Genomic DNA, 16,126 nt, shown 5'->3' with positions numbered 1-16,126 from the left:
AGTGTTTAATTAGTAAACAGAATTTCAGTGAAGATGGTGTGCCCTGAAGATGTGCCGCGTTCATTTGAGGCTCTCTACTGCCCCTTAGTGGCAGTGACGACAACGACAAGGAGCGGGTCTCTGTGCAGCTTAAAGTGGGTCTGTCAACAGAAACCCTTTCTCAGTCGAATTACACGTTTTCCTCTCAGCTGTCTATTGATTCAAAAACACTTATGTGTGAGTGAAAAGCAGCCGTGAGCCTAATGTCTGGGAGAAACAGCTCAAGGATTGATTCTGGAAGCGGTAATGAACCTTGCAGTGCCATTCTGTGGAGCACATGGTGTCAGAGGGTACAGCTGACTGGTCCATGCAAAGTAAAAGAAGGCGGTTTCCTGTATATTGGTTATTTGAGTACATACAGTGGCATGCATTATGCCTGGGCAGATCCTCTTTGAGCGAATAGCTGAAATTGCAGATCATTTGTCAGTCGGCCGCCGGACTGAAAACTATTACAATCGACCGCAGGTGTACCCAGGCATGCATCTGCTCAAAACAAATGAAGGCAAAAATTGACTGCAGTCAACACTTATGAGAGGCTGAAGACCTGCTCTAACTATCAGCGCTCAGCTTGATCTATCTCTGACCATTACAGTGTTATTAGTGTTGGGGGTTGCAAGGTTGTCCTGACTCCTCATGTCATTGACAGAATGGATCGCCTGTGAGCTGAATTTCAATTGGCTCATAAAAGGAAGAGTTACTTCTCTTGGCAGGTGGAGGGGTTCCAATCGGATAGCTTGTGCTCTTGCCTTCTGCTCGTGTGGACTTCCCATGTCCCCTAACATACAGGGCCACAGTCTGGGATAAACAGGGGCAGATGGAAGGAGGTAAACACTGGGGTTAGGCTTATATAAGCCATCACTATTCCAGATCTTTGCATCTGACCATTTTTCATGCCCCACAGATTCGTAAAAGTGGCAAGAATTCAGCGCTCCCCTGGAGTTTCATCCTTGTTAGGGCAGAAGAGCATGTGAAACAGCATTTGGAGCATCATGGGAGTCTGAAACTCTACTAAAAGTCAAACTAATGAAATTCTCAGCAGCTCCTTATGGCAGGTTTCACTGCCGTTTTTACAAACTGCAGTATAACAGGACTTGGAGACTACTGCCTCAGTGAAGCTGGACTTCAGCACAGCTGTGCTTTAGGGTAAATGTTAGCATGACTGAAAAAAACACATCCCCACATTTTTCCCTAGTGTTCCTAATCCTCTTCCATACAGCCTCCCAGTGGCACCGGAGAAACAGTTACAGGGTTACCAAATGAACTTCGATACATCATCTGAGAACCATGCAGTTCCATATAGTTATTGAGATTCTAGTGAAACGTGTGATTTGCTGTTAGAAGTTGATGAGAATTCAGAAGAATACTAAAGGATCCATCCTCTCAGACCACGAATTTAGAATAAATAAGTCATGTTCTTGTCAAAATGTATTTCAGTATGGAGCAGTGGACTGTTGTTGTTTTTTGACACACAAATTCCTAGAAAAATGCTGCTTGCTAAAAACCTCCCATATCATGCTCCAATAATGTTTTCTGGCTGGTATCTGGCATAAAACCAATATAATTCAATGCATATTGACTAAATGTAATCATGTTGGAAACCATCATATCAGAAGAGACACTAAATGGATGATATCCCATTGTAAATGGAAAGCTTTTATCTCTACAGTATGTTTCCTCCAGCCACGATGGTAAAGGGAAAATAGAGATAGAATGAAATCGGTGGCAGGACAAATAGAAGGAGAATAGGAATTTGTACACTTAAATCCTTTAGTCTTCACACTGTCAGCGGAGGGTTTTCCTGTTCTTGGGAGGTTTAGGCACGAAAGCAAGTGAGAGTGAGCGAGAAAGATGGCTGGGTTCAGTCTGAGGGTCACGCTCAGTTTAGCATCGCTACAAGGCCAGAGAAACCTTTTTTTCCCCATGAAAGCTTTCAGAACTGTCACACCTGCTTAGGTCTGTAACACCACCCCACTCCCCTTCCTCTTCCTCTATCCCCACCTCTTCCCAACCCTTCTACACTCCCCATCCCTCCCTCACTGCTCAGCCGCCACAGAAAACAACTCTCTCTTTCACCTCTGTGCAAGATTTTACTTTACACCCCCGTCCTTTCGGCAGGGCGATTATTTTTCTTGATGGTTTACAGAAGAGGAATTGAAGCAAAAGAAATGCTGAAGTAACACTAAATCGTTAAAATTTATAGACAGGTTGTTTTGATTTTTGATGCAAATCCTTTGTTTTGTTAAAGAGAAATGCCTGCCTCTTTGTGTATCATTATGCTATACCTCTAGACTATTATTAGAATTGGAGCTCTACTACTTGGAGACAGGAGTCCAAGGAAAAGCTATTAGTGAGGCTACTTACATATTCTGCTGGTACTGCAAAAACAGGGGGAAATGCCAAAGACTCAGCAGTCAAAAACTTTAATTTTCTCTGCAACATCTTTTGCTTCAGTAAATAAGTAATGTGACACTCTTGCTGTGTTATTTCAGATATATCACTGTCCCCTCCTCTATTAAAAAGTGTATTAGCTCATTTTGGTGTAAATAAAGAAGTACTTTATGTCCAAGTAATTTGGATCCTGTCATAGGTCCTGATCTAGAATTCTAGACAAAAATGGGACCATTTTCCTCTTCCACAAGTCCAGTAACTGGTCTCCTCAGTTCCCAGATGTTTATGAACTGTTGTTGAAAACAGAGGGGATGCTGCACAGCAAATTCAAAATGAGCCAGTATTTTTCATAAAAGAGTAAAATGTCTCAGTTGAAATATATGATATGCTTCTTCTGCTCTACTATGAAAAAAATATGGATCCGTGAGATTTGCAAATCACTTCACTCTGTTTATATTGCTAAAAGTATTCAGTCATCCATCCAAATCATTGAATTCAGGTGTTCTCCCATGTCCACAGGTGCATACCAAGACATTTTGGAATATTTCACTTCGTGGGAACAGTTTGGGGATGGCCCCTTCCTGTTCCAACGTGACTGTGAATCAGTGCACAAAGCAAGGTCCATAAAATATGGATAAGCAAGTGTGTCGTGGAATAAATTATTTGGCCTGCAAGAGTTCTGACCTCAACCTGATAAAACACGTTTGGGACGAATTAGAGCGCAGACTGGAAGTCTGGTCCAGCATCAGTGTCTGACCTCACAAACGCGCTTCTGGAAGAATGGTTGTCGCGGCCTTTTACGTTCCAAACACCAAAAAAGTCCAAGAAAAGGCCGTGGGTGGCAACGGGAGGTTTGTTTTAGAATGCACTTCTGACTCCATTGTTTAAAAATCATATGCCGTTTATTTCGTGGAAAATTATAAACAAAAATCAGCCAAATAACTTCTTAAAACTTAAAATTAAACGAAAGTTAACTTAATTTGCTTTAACAACTTCAAAAGTGGTCAAAAAATCATTTTCTAACCCTCCCGTCTTCCCATCTGACATTTGGCAAACAAAAAACGAAAAACCTCTTTACCACACCCATCCAGGGTGCTCTTAATCTCTTGATTAATGGGAGGGTCCATAAGCTAATAAACCAATCACTTTCCAAAAGCTTCTCCAATAAAATTTATTACAAATTTACATAACAAAACCAGGTCAGAATATTCTTACACCTTTAAAGAAAAAACAAAAATGAATACAAATTGCATTTTATAAACATTCAACAAAAATGGCCACAACAATGGTCAAACATTCCCATAGACACACTCCTGAACCTTGTGGAAAACCTCAAAGCTGTTATAACTGCAAAGACTGGACTAACCTATGGATTAACAATGGGATGCCCCTCAAGTTCATATGCGTGGGAAGGCAGACGACCTAATGCTTTTGGCAGTACGGTGTGGTTGCCTGTCCTCAGACACTCCCCTTATCCTTCTGAGTGGGGATCTTAACCCCCCAGTGTTGAACACAAAGTTACACCCTTGGTCAGCAGTGGTACCTTTTGCCAACTCTGAACAACAGTAACCAGCAGTTTGAGATGGCATTAACTAATGATCACATAATGCACACAGAATGATTTAATGAGTGTATTTCAGTAGCAGTGAGCACTTTTTAAATAAGAAAACTTGCATATTCCCAAATGGTGGACAATCAAGAAAAGAAGCAAGTCAGGTGTTAAGGAACGTTACTTTAGCTTCTGAGCTAACAGCCCTGTCCTGAACTGAACTCACAGAGCAGTGAACGGACACTTGGCTTTATCAGGTGCCAGAAGCCCAACTCAGTTGCTTCTCTTCCACACTTAGTGCCACAAAATGCCACAGTAATGCAGATTTAAACACTTGGCAGCATATACATAGCATGTCTCAATTTGGATACTTTCATGCAGTACACTATGTACATTTCTTACTTGTGTAGTACATTAAATGGACAATGTAGTACAAATCAAACACAACAAGTTGCACACTTATGGGAAGCGCAGATGTTGAGCTACAAACTTGATTTTTGGGAACATTTGCAACTCTACGTGCCTCTGACCGTACATGATAATGTAAGCTTCTTTCTACTAAGAAGATGGAAACTGATGATGTATAAACACCAAACACCACTACAAGGCAATGTGTTTTTATCTGTGATGATAGTTAGCATTGGAGTAATTGTCGATGCTGATGACACATCCTGGGTCCCTCCCCTTCCTGCTACTGAGGCTGAGAAGTAGACAAGGTCCTTTAATAAACTTTTCGAGCATTATATCACACAGTACTAGTTGACATAAACACACAAGTGCACTAAAAATAGCAAGTTTAAGTGTGAATTACATCATTTTAGATTGAACCGCCAGGGGACAAGACTTTTGCCTGACACTCAAAATAATGTAAACCTACTACCTTGCCAACATCCCAAACACTCGGATTAAAGCTTTAAAGAGTAATGATATCTGATATGTCTGTCTCACCGCTGTGATTTGTGGTGAAAATAAGTAGGCCATTTCTTAGCCCAGGAGGCAGAGGAGTCTGTTTACTCACACTCAAGGCTTTCATTTGTTGTTTTCATCAAAGTTCTGATTTCTCCGTGAGTGCCTCTATTTGTCAGCGTGTGTGCACACAAAGGTGGGCACTTGTATGTGATATATGTAGAACGTGCTTTACACTCAGGGGCTTTCCCTCTCTTTTATTCACTTTTTGATGCGAGTCCTCTCTTTAGCACTCTCTTGCTAAAGGTATACGTACAGTATTGATTTATGGTACCCGGCCACCTTCATTGGACCCAAATGAAAAGCCAACAAGGTGTTTATAGACATATATATCTTATCATAATGCCCCGTGGCTCGTTAAGTTTTCATATCCTGTATTACCTTCGGGAGGACTTTAAGTAACGGTTTGCATTCAGCTCTGGTTCTGTGTCATCAGTAAGCAAACAGTAAAGTGGCTGGGGGAGATATTTTGGCTCTCGGGCAGGGCGGTGGTGCCAAAAACAGATGAAATGAAGATTTCCTTGTGTTGTAGGCACACTTTAACTGTCAGCGTGATGGAATTTACTAGTCTCCATCTCCTTGTGTGAACACAGTTTCATTCTATTAATAATGAAGTGGGTCATTGCTGCACTCACGGGTCCTACGTGCAGATTTTTATTAGTATGACTATATTATGTCAACATCCGCCGGTAGCTGGTTTTTCCTTGCAGAAGAGCAGGATTATTATTTTTGAGTGGCAACTAATGAAGTCGATTTCCAGCTGATTGATTCACGGAGGGTATGTTATAGAAAAAGGTGAATGACTTCATTTTTAACCAGGGTAATGATGACGCCACAAATCCTGCACTGTAAAGGTTTTCGCTGTATCTGTTTAAACATGAGCACTGAGAACTTAATGCCTAAGTGTCTGGCTCATCTAATACATCATCTTCTATACTCAGAGTATATAGTCTGCCTCATGGCTCACGCTGTCAGGGGAGGAAAAATTATAGACTGTATATAAAAGATGGATGCAAGGTCACCACCCACTGTTTTTCAGCTTCTAGTTTGTCAATTTGATATTTGCCACTGTGTAAGGATCTGTCTGTGTGTATAAACCAGACATGAGTCTATTTTTGATAAGACTTGTGGCGCTTTCAGCTAAATCTAATACTAGCTGGCTTGGTCAGTAAGTGAAAATGTTCATGCCTGTCACGGTCCTGAGTCTGTGGACTCAGTGTTTTTCTGTTTGTATTAGTTATCTTTGTTTTCATGATGTGTTTTGATTCTCTTGGGTTTGATTTCTGTCACTGTATCCCCTAGTTTAGTCCTCGTCTGTTCAGTTTCCTGTTTTACTTTGAAAGTCTGTGTACTATGTCAATGTGTTGAGTTTTGCCTCCCCTTGTCTTGTCATGTCTGATGAGTCCCAGCTGTGCTCTCCTCCTGTTTCACATTCCCTAATCACCTCAGTATGTATTTAAGCCCTGTGTTTTTCCCTGCCAGTTGTTGCGTCCTCCATGTTTGTTGTGTGTATCCATGGTCGTCTACCTTCAGCATCTCCTGTCTAGTTAGTTTAAGTTGTTGTTTATGTATCGTCCAAAGGTGACTCTCCAGCAAATAAAGCCGTCGTTTAAGTTAATGTTTTGTCTCCGAGTCCTGCACGTGGGTCCAGCCACCAACAGCCACACAACTCATCGTGACAGAAGGACGCAACCATAACATGGACCCAGCGGACTCAGCTCACCTCGAGAGAGAGGTGGACCTTGCTCGCATCCTCGGACTGATGACTCGCATTAGCCACGCCTCAGATTTGCAGACGTTCTCAGTCGGGCTGAATGCAATACAAACCATATTTGACAGAAATCCTCAACTGCGCAAGCTGTCTATTGCCTCGGAATTCAGCCGTTCGCTGACCCAGGCTAAGGAGGCAGTCAAAGCCCGGGAGCTGGCCCAATTCACCCTCATCTCCTCATCCACACCGCCTCAGTCACAGCGAGCAAGCCTTCTCATGCCGCCGCAGCGGGCGGAGCATTCTAAAGCCCCTCTGCAGCAGCTGAAGTCGCAGCATCGGACTCCTTCCTCCCTCACGTCTGGTTCCGACCACCCCTCACCTGCCTCATGCCTGGCAGGAATGCGGTCGGAGGATGAGGGACCAGTCACTGTTGCTCCGACACCCTCCGTTTTTTCTGTCGCTCCGGTTTCTAAGAGAAAGCGGCGTTCTCGTCGTCGCCGTCCCTCACCGCAACCCGAGTCCAGTTCTGAACTGCTGGACGTGGTGAGTGAACAGAACAGTTGTCACCCGGCTTCTTCCACGCTGGGAATTTCCAGCTCTGAGCCGGCGAATTCGGAGTCGGTTAACTTTTTGACTGTTAACTCAGGGCCTGCAAAGACAGAAACTGATGATCCCAAGATGGCTGACTCTGAGGCTGTCTTTCGGGACTCTGAGCATTCTAATCTTCCCTCTTTTGTTTCTTCAAAGTTTGAGAATATTCAGGAATCAGATGACCTTATTTCAGAGTCAAAAGAGGTTATTTGTCCTGTAACTGAGAGTGGTGTTTCTGGGTTTCATTCTGAAAAGACTGGGGTTTCTGTTTTCGCTTCTCAGGCAGGTTATGTTGATTCCGAGCCACCTGTTTTTGGATCAGTTAATAGTGAGTTTCCAGATGTAGATTATATATGTGAATCTGTTATGAAATTTTCTGACTTGGGCAATCATGATCTCACTCGGGACATTAAAGATGCAGCTCAAAAGACTATTTCTCTTACTGCTGAACTAAACAGGGACAGTTCAATTTCCCAGCCACATTCCATCTATGCTGTGCAGGCTATACCTCATGAGGCTGTTGTTGGTGTTGCTTCACCCATGGTTTACGCGGCTCACCAGCCAGTTCATTCTGAGGCTTCCTATGATAAACCTCATGTTTCCATAACCTCCCCCGAGTTAAATTTCACAAGCCTGGAGTCTGCTTATTCAAAGACTGTTTGTGTTGCTCATTATGAACTCTTCCAGACTATACATCCTGTGACTGTCCAGGTTAAGACCAACCAGGTGTCATCTGCTGTTACCAAGCTGGCAAAAATACTTGGTTCGAACACTGCAGAAGTGGTTGCTCAAGTTAAAGTTTCGGTTCCACGATCATGTTTGTATGACTCTGTGCGCCGTGCTTTTCAGCCAGTAGCCCTGGACACTGTGTGTGCAACTTCCCAGGCTGCGTTTTGTAAGACTGTTTTATGTTGCTTCACACCCAGTTTCTTCAGATACCGCTTGTAGAATTCCTCCAGCACCTGTGACTGCCCCTGAACTCGTTTTTTCTAAGACTGCTAACGTCAACCTGGACAACTTAAGAATAGCGGTTTTACCAAGGTCAGCCTGCCGTAAGTCTCGGTTTTCTAGAACCATGTCTGGTACCATAAACCTGGTTTTCCCAGTGACTGTTACAGCTCCTCTGCTCTGCTCTCCGCGTCCGGTTCCAGTTCCCAGGCAGACTATGGCTCTGTTCATCCCTGCACCTGTATCTGCTCCACGGGCGGGGATGGTGGGCGCCCGGTCGTTGCCTGTGCCTGTTCTGGTTCCCTGGGTGGGGGCAACTGAGACCCCGCTGACTCCTGCACCCGTTTCAGCTCCTCGGGTGGGAGCAGCGGCGGTCCAGCTAGCTGCTGCACCCACACCGGCCCCCAGGGGTACGGCAGCCAGAACACAGCTCTTCCCTGGCCCTGTATCTGTTCTTCAGGTGGCGGTGGCTGGGGTTCGACCAGGCCCAGTACCCGTCCCTGTTCCCCGGAGAGGAGTTGCTGAGAGTCGGTTACCCACTCTGTTGCATGTTCAACAACCATCACTACACCCAGCACAGCCATCATTGCGACCGCCACTACAACTTCTGTTTCAGTCAACCGTCCAGTCTCACGTCATGTTAGCTGGGGGTTCAGGTGAACCCAACCAGCTTCCTGCCTCGTCTGCTGGGGGTTTGGGAGAACCCAGCCAGCCTCAAGTGTCGGCTGGAGGGCCCGAGGAGCCCGTCCGGCCTCCTGCCACGTCTGCTGGAGGGCCCGAGGAGCCCGTCCGGCCTCCTGCCACGTCTGCTGGAGGGCCCGAGGAGCCCACCCAGCCCCACGCCTCGTTAGCTGAGGGTCCTGGAGGACCCAGCCAGCACATCTCCACATCACCTCCTGCAGCCGTCCCGCTGCCATCATCTTCGCCTGGTCCGGCCTCCGCATCCTCATCATCTTCGCCTGGTCCGGCCTCGTCTGGTCCTGCGGTTGCCACGCCGCCGTCGGTGCCAGCTCGAACTGTTCCGCCTCGCCTCTGCCAGCCGTTTTCCAGGCCGCTAAGTTGGCATCATGGCCTTCGGGGACGGCCTCCGGAAGGAGTTCGTCGCCACCGCTGGCATCGCGGCCGCCCTCCGGACCTGCTCAGTGGCCACCAGTGCCTTCCGAGTGGTCGGCCTCCAGAACTGTTTGCCCGTCGCCGCCGTTGCCGTGTGCACGGTCGGCCTCCGGACCTGCTCAGTGGCCACCAGTGCCTTCCGAGTGGTCGGCCTCCAGAATTGTTTGCCCGTCGTTGCCGTGTGCACGGTCGGCCTCCGGACCTGCTCAGTGGCCACCAGTGCCTTCCGAGTGGTCGGCCTCCAGAACTGTTTGCCCGTCGCCGCCGTTGCCGTGTGCACGGTCGGCCTCCAGAACTGTTTGCCCGTCGCCGCCGTTGCCGTGTGCACGGTCGGCCTCCGGAACTGCTCAGTGGCCACCAGTGCCTTCCGAGTGGTCGGCCTCCAGAACTGTTTGCCCGCCGTTGCCGTGTGCACGGTCAGCCTCCGGAACCGTTTCGGCTCTTGTGTTGTCGACTCCCGGACTTTGCTATGGACTCGTGGATAGTCTTGTTTTGACCTGTTTTTGGTTTGTTCTGGTCTCTTGTGCTCCTTGTTTTTTGTTTGGTCTCTGTCCCTCCATCCTGGGCCCCCTCCGCCCACCCTGGCCTGGTGCTTTGTGCCTTTTTTGTTTGGGGCTGTCGGGAGCCAGCCCTTTGAGGGGGGGGTACTGTCACGGTCCTGAGTCTGTGGACTCAGTGTTTTTCTGTTTGTATTAGTTATCTTTGTTTTCATGATGTGTTTTGATTCTCTTGGGTTTGATTTCTGTCACTGTATCCCCTAGTTTAGTCCTCGTCTGTTCAGTTTCCTGTTTTACTTTGAAAGTCTGTGTACTATGTCAATGTGTTGAGTTTTGCCTCCCCTTGTCTTGTCATGTCTGATGAGTCCCAGCTGTGCTCTCCTCCTGTTTCACATTCCCTAATCACCTCAGTATGTATTTAAGCCCTGTGTTTTTCCCTGCCAGTTGTTGCGTCCTCCATGTTTGTTGTGTGTATCCATGGTCGTCTACCTTCAGCATCTCCTGTCTAGTTTTAAGTTGTTGTTTATGTATCGTCCAAAGGTGACTCTCCAGCAAATAAAGCCGTCGTTTAAGTTAATGTTTTGTCTCTGAGTCCTGCACGTGGGTCCAGCCACCGACAGCCACACAACTCATCGTGACAATGCCTGTCTGAGAAAAGTGCATAAAGTGCGTCGTGAGGGGTTTTACAGCCTTTATGATTTTTATGAATAAGACAGATGTAAAACTTACGAAAATACAGTTGAAAGTTGAAACTCTGTGCAGTCCTTCACATTTTCCAAAGCTGTCCAGTGGGCTGGACTGAAGTCTTTGCTGGGCCGATGTTCGACACCCCGGTTCTAGAGAGTGATCTGTATAATTTTAATGGGACTTCAGGATATTTATTATATGCATTTATGTTTTCTGCTCCGAAGTTTGTTTTTCTCTCTTTTCCTTGTTCCTTGTCCAAAGTGCCTGTCTGAAGGATTTATAGATTCTATCAACTACATCTTAGAAGAAATGGTTTGATCCAAATTGCCAACTGAATGCTGGCTGCCAAAGTAGATGTGGTGGCTGTGTAGTTATAGAAATGACAAAAGAGAACCACAGTAGTTGAGTGGGATTGTGGTATCCAGCCCCATACTAGCAGTTGTGGTAGAGTGTAGAGGCATTTAACCCCAAGGTTTTCTTGCCCTTTCCTGTGTCATCAGACATTTAATTTGAGTTACGTGTCCAATTACGCTGAGTTGGAACTGGATATAGAGAAAATTAGTGGTTTTGTGCCGAGCTTTACGGGTTCAGAACAATCTACCAAAAACCATCATGACTTCCTTCCAGTTCACCATTTAGCATGTGTCAAGTCTGAATCCAGAAATATTTATAACCAGAACCAATAGTGGGTCTTTTTTTTTCCTTCAAAATATCATCTTTTCCTTTAAAATATGACATGCTTTACACTCATTTTCCTTTAGACTCATCTTCTGGCTTTCCACTCAGGCTCTCCTGACCCACCACAGCTGGACGGTCACGGTCAGACTCTGCTGCCTCAGTAACACAGCAACATCAAACAGGGCTCTCAGCCCATTTGATATCTCAGACCGTGGTCCCTCCCGCCTCTCTTCACTGAACAGCATCTCAAATGCACAAATACTATAAATAATCTCCAAAACCAAAAGAGGATTTCACACTTGGTTTAGTGCACTAATAATTAGAAATGCATCGAGGCCTTCAAAGGCTGGCTGCAGATGGAGATCAGAGGCCCTTTCTTAACTGTCAAAGCTCTGTAATGAAATGTCATGACTACTGAGAATTTCTTTCTTTTTTTCTTACCCTTCACCTGCCTTCTACCTTCGGGGCATTTACACAAACGCAGCCGTAACTCATCCCACATTCAGTTTTTTTTTTTTAATGTTTGTGAATGATACATCCCTCTTCATGGTGCTTCTTCAAAGCAGGTATTCTTTTAAGGTGAAATAGAGGGGTAAAGAGAAGCCCTGCCTTTGAGCTTCTTCTCAGGGATCTCTTTGATCGAGGCGTGAGCGTGTGTGGCTGTGCGCTTGTATATATGTGTGTGGGTGTGGACATGTGTTCATGTAAACAGTAAAGAAAAACACCGTGTTCCCCAGAGCTAAAGATCTGGGATCAAATACTACCTTACGTGGTGTATATATACATATATAGGAAGTGTGTGTGTGCATGTGTGTGTAAATGACATGATCGGGTTCTTCCCAGCTAATGACACATGATTCAGACAGAACTTTGAAGACAAATCAGAAAAAGGAAAGTGCCACCTCCACCGCCAACCCCACCACCACCCTCCCTGCGTCATTACCCCCCTTTGCTTTGAGTGTTTCATGCACGCACTGAATGCAGAGGAATGCAATTTATCACCTCTCCGCTCCACATATTGCTAAAAATTATTCATGGAAACTTGTAATTGCAGGGAGGAGACATTTCCCTGCTCGCTCCCCAAGAACAATATTCATGTTCTGACTCAGCTTTCTGCAGCCGTCCACGATAAAGAAGCACATCTGTGTGACATTCGGCTCACTCCCTAGTTATTAAAGGGGACCCATTATTCCTTTCCTTACTTTATTTCATATGTATACCGCTGCAGTGATGGATGCTCACATTAAACGTGACCAAAGTTTCAACTAATGAGGTCAGTGTGGGTGCGTATAATCCCTGCGAGCTGAGAGCTTCCTCAGACTGTTCTAAAAGCTCGGTTTCAGGGTTTTTTTCTACTCTCAGCTCTTTGTGATGTCACAGAGAGGGGATGTGCTTAAGATGGTCAGTTCAAACCTGTTTGCGAGAGGCAGCCAATCAGAAGAAAGTGGTCTAGAAGGGCGGGAGCGGTGGGAGCAAGAAAGAGTGTATGTGTGTCAGCATTGGGATAGGGATTTGTGTTTGTGTGTTTTTATGTTGTTAACTGATAATTATAGGACAGCGTGTTTCAGGGCATTTAACAGAGTAGTGAGCAGTGTTGGTCAGGTTGCTTGAAAAAGGTAATTAGTAACTAATTACTGATTACAAAAAGTAAATACCATTACTTTACTGATTACTTACTTTTGAAAGTAATTAGTTACTTAGTTACTTTTAAAAGACATGATACACAACCTGAATACGTAATAAAGCAAGAGACCTTTCAGCCCAGGTCTATTTTTTCTGCATAATCCATCATATAAAATGTAATCAAATAAAAGTCTCTTTTTAAAAATTGTTTTATTAGTTTTCATCTTTTAACTTTATGCACAAATCTAATTATATGCAACTGTCTTTGACTTGAAGAAATTATTTAACATTTAAACCTATTTTCTGCATATTCCAGCATACAAAATAAAATAATGTTTTGTGTTTACACTCACTCTTTCAAATAGATGCAAGTAAAACACAGCAGAAAATAAATAAAATCAAAGATTCAGCAGCAGTCCTGTCGCTCTTAAATCTATTGTCACCTGTTTAGCAGGAGTGTGGCAGGTGGAGGTTTGCCCGGTGTCACAGCGGGGGTTTCTCTGTGAATTTCACATTCCCGTGGTGGCGTGCTAGGTGCTTGCTCAGATTTGAAGTTTAATTTTTCGCTGTAGAAAGTTTTCTTCCCACACAGAGTGTACAGCAGACGCTAATGTTTTTGTCACTTTTTACAGACTAAAACTTAAAGTAATGTCAGTACATCCACGTTTTAAACGCTGCATGGTCTCTGGTCACGAGAGAGTAATGTAACTAGTAGTGTGACAAATTACTTTCACCAGTGAATAATGAAGTAACTCACTGAATTCGTTTTTTAAAAAGTAAGGAGTAATGTGTAATTGTCACGGGGTGGAAAGGGACAAGTCATCTAAGTTTTTCTACTATGCATGTTTTGCTGCGTTTTACCTTTTTAATATTTTAATATTGTACACTGGTTTATTTTTATGAGTTTTACTGCATGTTTTAATTGTATTTATTTGGTGACTTGTCCTGGAAAGACTCCGCCCCTACCTGATAATAAACTGATCACACCTGCGAGAGATCCCAGAGAGGCCAATAAGAGGGCCTGGCAGACCAAAGGAAGGGGTTCGACCGAGAGGCTTGAGAGACGGCCAGGAGTAAGTGGTGCCAGGCGGCAGCGCCTGCAAGCCGAAGGGGCTGGTGGAGCTGGGCGTTAAGAGGACGGACAGCACCAGCGCACGGAGGACCAGCGCACAGGGCACCAGTGCAGAGAGTGACAGTACCAGCGGGGAGAGCGGAGACAGCACCAGCGGAAGGCACGGGACGGCTGTGTGGCCTTGCAGTTTTAAAGAAGCGGCGGGCGGAGTTGAGAGCTCTGCCCACCCGGGGTAAGTCTTCGACTTATCCCCTTTTATTGAATAAAAACTGCCGGAAGAATAGTGACTGCCGCTCCTCCCTTTCTCTAGCATATCAAGACGCGAATGCGGAAAGGAAAGAGAGGACTCCGCTGGATTTCTTAACTCCCTGGGACTTTTATGCTGTGGTGGATCCCACTGGACTTTTAATGTTGTGTTTTATTGATTTTTATTGTGTTATCCCTTGGCCAAGGTTGTTTTAATTTATCTTACATTTTTAATTATTTAAATATAATAAATTATATTTTAATTCTACAGTTTTTTAATCGTGTGCTTTCCCTTGGCGGCTCCACTGCTCTGTCCGTTTGGAGGAAGGTTTCCTTCCTTTAAAAAACGACACTGTGGGAATAAAATCAGCCTTTCCGCTCCGTTACATAATACATTACTGTTTTTGAGTAACTACCTCAACACTAACTCAGTCCAGATAAGGAGACACATGGAAGCAAAACCAAAGGCACAAAAGACAGAAAAATATCAAAATAAAAGAGGAACTTTAAAGCTGTAAGTAAATGGGGAAACATAGACACATAAAACTTGACTTGGGGAAAATGACTAAGAGGATAGGATGGGGAATACCGACGGAATAAGTCTATGTAGTTACTCAGTCATCCAGGGCAAGGTAGTCTTCAGAGCTCGAAAAAAACAGAAGGCAACTGGACTTCTTTCTTCTTTTAAAGAAGTCCAGTCGCTTTCTTTTTTCAAGCTGTTGACACTGAGGGAACAAATAAGCTCTAAAACTAAGACAAAATTATGATAAGAACTAAACCTTCCCAAACGCTCAAGAAAATATAAAGATCAGCAAACGGGATTATGAATGTGAAAGCAGGGTTCATGACACACTCGGACAGAACCGCGGCAACAGTGCTGGTAAAGGATTCGTTTCTGCTGGAAGCAAAGAAACTGAGATTTTTGTTTTGTTTTGTTTTCAAAGTTTTCTCCACAAAGTCATATTTTCAAGCTGTTGCAGCATCTCCCTCTGTATAATCTGGGAATCGCTGAGCTGATATACACTCGTGACTACAAACCGGCAACACTTTGTTTCTCACCTCAAAGATTTTTTGTTTTTAATGCCAGTTCACATGAACAACAAAAAGACCATCAATCAAATCCCTCGGGGAGTTTTTCTGTTTTTTCCCATATCAAGTCCTCCATCACTGTGCTGTCATTTTGGTTAACCTGATTGTTTGGCGGGTTCGATCCCCTCCTCACGTCGAGGTTACGTGGTCCTCCTCGGGTGTCCAGTCGAATTTGTCTAGTTTGGCCTTTAGTAAAGGCGCACACAAACAATGCGCACACATGCCTTGAGTAAAAATACACCCAACGCGAGCTGTGGGCGAAGCAGAGGGTGAACCCTCTCGACTCAAACAACACCTGGATCCAGACAGCTGGCCTGATGAGGTCTGATGTGGCCTTGGGCGGCTCAAACTCTGCATTCTCAATGGACTCTCAAAGCTACCTGCAGTGCTTCCTACAGTAGTGAGGCCAGGCAGACCATCCAGCCTCAGCGGCCAAGGCTGTACTTTAGATGAATTTAAAGAAAGCTTTATTTTGTTGCTGCAATGTTTTGCAGACTTCTGTGGAGCTCTATGCATCCAATCCCCTGAGCTTCTTTCCCTCATCCAGGAATGGCAGTTCAGTAAAGTCTGTGTTACTGGCAAAGTCAGCAAATAACAGCTAAAAACTATATTTTCTATGGATTTCTACAGGGGTCATGTGGTGAGAACAGAATGTGAAAGTCTGTGTGCCCCTGTTATTTCACTGAGGAAACAGACTAATAAAGCATGGGCATGGACTGCTCGGAGACATGAAAATTATGCTTAAAAAACAAAACAGAGGTCCATAAATTCCCCTGGTGAAAAATCTGGACAAAAACATTAACAGACTAACAGTGTTTCACATGAACAAGTTTTTCTGTGCTTTTATACAAATTAAGACTTCAATTACAGCAATCTGCAATCTATTGGAATACACCCAAGATGGCCTTGCCTCCTAACTCCCCACATAC

This window comes from Astatotilapia calliptera, chromosome 22 (assembly GCF_900246225.1).
Source record: "Astatotilapia calliptera chromosome 22, fAstCal1.2, whole genome shotgun sequence".
Lineage (NCBI taxonomy): Eukaryota > Metazoa > Chordata > Actinopteri > Cichliformes > Cichlidae > Astatotilapia > Astatotilapia calliptera.
The sequence above is the reverse complement of the archived record's forward strand: the minus strand, read 5'-3'. Positions refer to the sequence as shown.